The following is a 7,480-nucleotide window of genomic DNA, read 5'->3' as shown; positions in this document are numbered from 1 at the left end:
TTTTCTGCCTCGCACAACCACTTTGTGGAACCAGCTTTCGCCGGCGGTTTTTCCGAACCGATACGACATGGGAACCTTCAAGAAAAGAGCCTACTCCTTTCTTAAAGGCCGGCAACGCACCTGCAAGCCTCCTGGTGTTGCAGATGTCCATGGGCGATGGTAGTCACTTTCCATCACGTGAGCCTCCTGCTCGTTTGCCACCTATTCCATAAAAAAAAACATCCTGTACATTTCCCACAGCTGAGATCAGGCCTCCTCTTCCATTAAGGAGAGGGTTTGGAACATATTCCACCACGCTGTTCCAATGCGGGTTGGTGAAAGCATGCGTTCTAACCACTGAGCCATCTCAGCTCTTTAATCATTAATTATTTAAGAAGCATCTATATATGAAGAACAAACCAGTGTATAGAAGTTACTTACATTATTGGACTTCGCAGGAGATCCACCAGGTGCTCGATACTTTGAAATACATGTCAGAAAAGTGTCAGTGATTACCGGCGATATTTGCAGATTGGTGGTTTTGGATAATTTTGTTCTTTTTATGCCTTTTATAATTTAATATTATTTAGTCACGCTAAACTTTCGACTTTTTTAGGAATTTTGAATATTTTGATTATTTTGATTTCATTTTATTCATCATGCATCAGTATGTTCTGTAACATTTTTTCGCTCTCTAAAATTAATTATTTGTTAAATACACTACGGTTTACGGTCTACGGTGCGTGTCTCTTGGTCATATGATCTTGTACTACCAAAAACACAAATTATTTGTTAAGGTTATCTTATTAAAACACCGATAAAATTTAGTTTGAAGTAGCGCATGAGTTGAATCAGTATCTAAAGTTTCTGAAGTACAAATTCATGACATTGAATTTCATTTTATTTAAATTTCGTAGATATAATAACAATGGATATAAAATCTTCAAGCTGAAACAAAAAAAAAATCAGGAAATGTCAAGTAGTCGCGATCACGATTACAATAAAAGAAAATTTTACGAGGTCCCATAACGGGGCTTACAATTTCTCGTCCACATTAACGTGTGACATAAATCATGTCCTCGATATTTTATAGGTTTTAATTTAGGTGTTTTATGTTGTGATAACATCTGTGGAGTAATGGGCCCGCCAGACTGTGAAGGCTTTATGAGATCCGTTTTATAGCGACGGTATCACTCGAGTTTTCTTTTCGAAATAATCAGTTCGATCAATTTTCACATTGTTTGAATATTGCGTTACATTAAATATGCAAAATGTGGAAAGGACCTACCACAGTGAATCTGACATTTATAAGATGGTATATTTTATTTGAACAAACAAATCTTAAATGAGTATCAAGATGACTATAGTATAGTATAGTAGAATATATATTTCTCATTAGCTCGGTAGGTCTTTGTGGAAGTACATTTGAATAGCAGCAGTAACTAGATGTACGCGTTCTAACCACTGGGCTATCTCAGCTCCTATTCACTGGCTCATCTTGGCTCTAAGGACATAACACATGTTATCAATTAGTACTTCCGGTCCTACATATACGGCTACATCTTGATGATTATTTATAAGTATAGACTAAAACTTTTGTTCAACAATTTAATTAGTAATTTCATAATCAAATAAATAGTTGATTCATATTTATTTATACTTTGAACATTTTATTATATATTATTCTATTTATTAATGGCGCCTTCTGCTTGTCAGCTTCCGGCGCAATTAATAAATAGTGCTTGTTATTTATATTTTCTCAAATTATGTCGATTAAACAATGCTATAATAATTTTGTTTTATTATGTATAATGTAAGGATTAAACTACTAGAATCTTATTTTACTGATCTGGCTAGGTTATCTGCTGCTTATCAACTTCCGGTTTAATATATTAAATCTTTAATATTTAATGTTAATTGTATCTATATAATATATATATATATATATAATATATATAATTGTATATTGTTAATCCTGTATTATTAAATAATATTTGTCCGTAAATAATCATTAGAATAATTAAGATAAACAATGTTTAATATTATCTTTTAAGTTTGTGAATTTAGTATTAAATTAGGTCAAGATGTTTTTGTATAAATACCGCCAGTTTTAAATATATCGGGCATTGGTATTGTAACCGTTGTAACAAGCATTACAAGTGTTTTCCTATATAACGTATCGTCATTTTCGCCGCCACCCTGATAACCCACCTTCTATACTTCAGAAGTGGGATGATGTCTGGCCCATATATCGACGGACTTGGTACGAAGAAAAGGAGACGCTGCGAGAACGCTGTACTCGACAGCGACGAATCATCAAGTTTTTTTTCTTCATCCGATGACGAAGAGATCTTGGAGAAATACAGGCGATATAAGAAGCGGCGTGTCACCCAAACCGATGCGGAGGTTATTCCAACGTTCCGACCGGATGAAAAATCTAGCAACGTCAAGGGACCAATTGGGCGACGTGTACGGATGGGACAACAAAGATCGACAGTTCATCATGCAGATACGTCTTCGAGGGTCGGCTAGAGACTGGTATGACGATCTGGATGACTATGATCTCACATGGATGGAGTGGAAGGACGCTTTAGAGACCGCGTTCCCACGTTCTACTGACTTTGTGGATCTGCTTGAATCTATGCTTGCTAGAAAGAAAACGAATACGGAAACTATGACAAAATATTTCCACGACAAGGTTTCCTTATTAAAAAAAGGCAATATCATTGGCGAGTCTGCAATTTCGTGCATAATTCGAGGTCTACCCATGGAAATAAGAGCCAACGCGAAAGCTTTCCAATGCAGTACTCCACAGCAACTATACTACGGGTATTTGTCGTCATTGGAAAACTACCGACAAATTGAAGCCAGCCATCCGCGACCAACTACCACGTGGCGAAGAGCGGGCGCCGTTGCTACAATTGCAAGAGGGAGTGACTTTCAACCGAAGAAATGTTACGCCTGCCGAAGAGAAGGTCATGAAGCAAAGGACTACAAGGTACCACGCTGCGAGGTGTGCCATCGCCCGGGTCACACGTCTGCCAGCTGCTGGCATGCGGCCAGCTCTTCACATCAAAAAGTAAGTGATGTTTTATTTACAACATACAACATATACATAGATTTGTATAAAAAGGTAGTGGCAATTAATAGTTGTAGTCTCATCGCATACATAGATACGGGCAGCAAATTAAATATTCTCAGTATGGCATATGCTGATAAGCTAAAACTAAAAATTCAGCCGTCCGTTGTTACAATGAGAGGTTTTGGAGGTGCACATTCGACCTCTTTGGGAACATCCCACGTGGATGTTCACATAGACAATGTTGTTCTAAGTGAATTCGTAGAATTAACCAATTACGATATAGGTGATATAGATTTAATAATCGGACAATCAATGATAAATCAACCTAATATCAGTTTAATTATATCACAAAATTCTGTTAAATTTATTGGTAGTAATGATAATTTTAAAAGTACCCTCAGTGATATAAAACTATGTGATACAGACTTTATAACAAAATTTCCAGTGTATTTGAGACACAGTTGTATAATACCACAACAAAGTGCTGCTTTGGTGCAAGTTTATCTCGATACTAATAGTAATGAAACATATTTTGTGAGTTCTGTATATGTTGAGTTAGGCTGTATGTCCTATGTAATTTTAGGGGGACTTGTAAGGTCGAAAAATTGCTTTTTAAAAATAATTAATATCGGAAACGAAATTATTGAATGGGAACCGAATAGATTAATAGCACGCGCGGAAATTGTTACTGATAAACATGATAGTTTACAAAGTAGTACGAATATTATGATACTTGACCAATCCACTGACGAGGAATTGCAATTATCTGATATAGATGTAGGCGATTTAAAAAGGGATGATTGCAGTCAACTGTTACGGTTACTGAATAAATACAGATATTTATTTGCCAAAAATACAAAAGATTTAGGATGTACAGATGTACTGGAAATGCATATTCAAACCAAAACTGAGGAGCCTGTCTATTGCAAGCTTTATCGACTCTCTCATAAAGAAAATGAAATTGTAAATGAAAAGGTTCAAGATCTCATTGATGCAGGTGTAATAAGGAACTCTATGTCTGATTATGCAAGTCCAGTGGTTCTTGTAAAGAAAAAAGGTGGTGATTATAGGTTATGTATAGATTACAGAGCTCTTAATGCACGCACTATTAAAGATCGATACCCTCTGCCACATATAGACGATCAGGTATCCCGCCTCTCTGGTAAATCTTTCTTTACAACGTTAGATCTGGCACAAGGCTATTATCAAATTAGATTATCTAAAGACTCTATTCACAAAACGGCATTTGTTACACCATCTGGGCAATATGAATTTTTAAAAATGCCATTTGGCTTAGCGAATGCACCGGCTGTATTTTCACGTCTAATCAAAATCGTTTTAGGTAGTTTAGATAATGACATAGCTACATATCTCGATGACGTCATGCTACCTACATCATCTATTGGTGACGGTCTTAAATTACTAGATAATGTATTAAAGCTCTTATCAGAAGCGAATTTGAAACTGAATCTCGGCAAATGTTCGTTTCTAAAGAAAAGCATTAATTACTTAGGTCATGAGATAACTGCAGGCACAGTGCGACCAGGACAGGCTAAGATTAGTTGCGTAGCTGAATATAGGAGACCTCGAAACGTACATGAAGTAAGACAGTTTATAGGCCTATCATCATATTTTAGGAAATTTATTCGCGGTTTCGCTGAAATAGCTAGACCTCTCACGCAGTTAACAAAAAAAGATGTTCCATGGACGTGGGGCTCTACCCAAGAAACTGCATTTCAAACGTTAAAAGACCGTCTTGTCGAGAGACCAGTGTTAGGTTTATATGATAGGAATGCTCGCACGGAGCTTCATACCGATGCTAGTAAGCTAGGGCTAGGAGGTATCCTCTTGCAATACCAAAGCGATGGCATCTTAAAACCAATTGCATATTTCAGTAGGGTGACGAGTAAGGAAGAACAGTTCTACCATAGTTATGAGCTGGAGACATTAGCAGTTGTAGATTTCCTGAAGCGCTTTAGAGTCTATCTCGTAGGGATTCCCGTTACTGTAGTGACAGATTGTGCCGCATTACGGACAACTCTAGTAAAAAAAGACCTAATCCCCCGTATAGCCCGCTGGTGGCTTTTAATCCAAGACTATGATCTACAAATCGAGTATCGATCTGGGGATCGAATGAGACACGTTGATGCCCTGAGTAGGAATCCAGTACAGGATCATGTCCTATTAATAGATAACTCTGATTGGCTTGCGACGTTACAATTGCAAGACGAAAATATTCAGTCTCTTTTAACTCAGCTACGAAATGGTACAGACAATAAAAACATTATTGCTAACTATACTTTAAAAGAAAACATTCTCTATAGAAAAACTTTTAACGGGGACCGTTTCGTTATACCTAAGTTGGCAAAATGGGGATTGTTACAAAAATTTCATGACCAGATAGGACATGTTGGTTTTGACAAATGCGAAAAAACTATTAAGGCACAATTTTGGTTCGAGGGTATGACAAGATTTATTCGAAAATATATTAAGTCATGTCTTCAATGTGCTTACGGCAAAGGGGACCACGGCAAATTGCAGGGTGAACTGCATCCAATCGAAAAGGTGGCTATCCCAATGCACACGCTACACGTTGACCATTTAGGCCCATTTGTAAAGACACGTAAAGGAAACGCATATATACTAGTTGTCATAGATTCGTTCACAAAATTCGTATTTGCAAAACCTGTTAAAAGCTGTAATTCCATAGAAACTATAAAACAATTAAAAGATATTATTTCGCAGTTTGGAAATCCTCACAGGATTATTACAGATAGAGGCAAGGCGTTTACTAGTCGATATTTCAAACAATTTTCAGAAGAAATGCAATTTAAACATATTTTGAACGCCATTGCCAGTCCTAGCTCGTTAGATCGCTACACAATATGTAGTATTAAAGGCATGAAAGGTTATCGAAAATTTACGGCTGTTGTTCGCGGTGAAGTCCTCCGACCTTACAATTCTTCCATTCCCGATGATAGCAGCGGCAGTGACCATGAGGTTGATAGGGACGACTTGATAGATTTATTAGAAAGTTAATTAATAATCATATATGTTAGTGAATAAATAAATATGTTAAAATTTATTTTATTATTACAAAGTTATGAGATTTATAAAACAAAACTTGTGTAGAACAAATATTGTATTGAGAAAAATAAACTGTTATACAAAATATTTAAGAATAGATTCTTTCTATCAATTATCCGATAAAAAAAAGCGAACTACTTTAGGATAGAGGTTGTATAAATTACATTAAATTAAAGCTGTGTGATGTAGAACAAATAAAAGCTGTGTGATATAGGACAAATAAAAGCTGTGTGATGTAGGATAAATTAAAGCTGTGTGATGTAGAACAAATAAAAGCTGTGCGATATAGGACAAATAAAAGCTGTGTGATGTAGGATAAATTAAAGCTGTGTGATGTAGAACAAATAAAAGCTGTGCGATATAGGACAAATAAAAGCTGTGTGATGTAGGATAAATTGAAGCTGTGTGATGTAGATCAAATAAAAGCTGTGTGATGTAGGACAAATAAAAGCTGTGTGATGGAGGATAAATAAAAGCTGTGTGATATAGGATAAATAAAAACTGTGTGAGCTAAGACAAACGAGGACTGTGTGAAGGAGGACGAATAAAAGTTGTGTTATCCATGATAAATAAAAGTTGTATACTTAAAATTAGATAATACAAGATTTAATTACGGCTTAGACATGTCAATTTCAGGTGCCGTACAGCAGTGACAAACCAGGCGGCAATAGCAGCGCTGATCGCCGTGGGACACGGCATACGCAGGATGGCCGAATGTTATCAATTAGTACTTCCGGTCCTACATATACGGCTACATCTTGATGATTATTTATAAGTATAGACTAAAACTTTTGTTCAACAATTTAATTAGTAATTTCATAATCAAATAAATAGTTGATTCATATTTATTTATACTTTGAACATTTTATTATATATTATTCTATTTATTAATGGCGCCTTCTGCTTGTCAGCTTCCGGCGCAATTAATAAATAGTGCTTGTTATTTATATTTTCTCAAATTATGTCGATTAAACAATGCTATAATAATTTTGTTTTATTATGTATAATGTAAGGATTAAACTACTAGAATCTTATTTTACTGATCTGGCTAGGTTATCTGCTGCTTATCAACTTCCGGTTTAATATATTAAATCTTTAATATTTAATGTTAATTGTATCTATATAATATATATATATATATATAATATGTATAATTGTATATTGTTAATCCTGTATTATTAAATAATATTTGTCCGTAAATAATCATTAGAATAATTAAGATAAACAATGTTTAATATTATCTTTTAAGTTTGTGAATTTAGTATTAAATTAGGTCAAGATGTTTTTGTATAAATACCGCCAGTTTTAAATATATCGGGCATTGGTATTGTA

The 7,480-nt window shown here is 35.2% G+C and overlaps 1 pseudogene; it reads left to right on the top strand.

The window, feature by feature from the left end:
* Window positions 1-1,985: 1,985 nt before the first annotated feature.
* On the top strand, window positions 1,986-6,987 carry LOC124529825 (annotated as a pseudogene).
* The last annotated feature ends 493 nt before the right edge of the window (window positions 6,988-7,480 follow it).

The sequence above is a fragment of the Vanessa cardui genome, chromosome 5 (assembly GCF_905220365.1).
Source record: "Vanessa cardui chromosome 5, ilVanCard2.1, whole genome shotgun sequence".
Taxonomy (NCBI): domain Eukaryota; kingdom Metazoa; phylum Arthropoda; class Insecta; order Lepidoptera; family Nymphalidae; genus Vanessa; species Vanessa cardui.
Note: the sequence above shows the minus strand (reverse complement) of the source record. Positions and strands in the feature narration are given on the sequence as shown.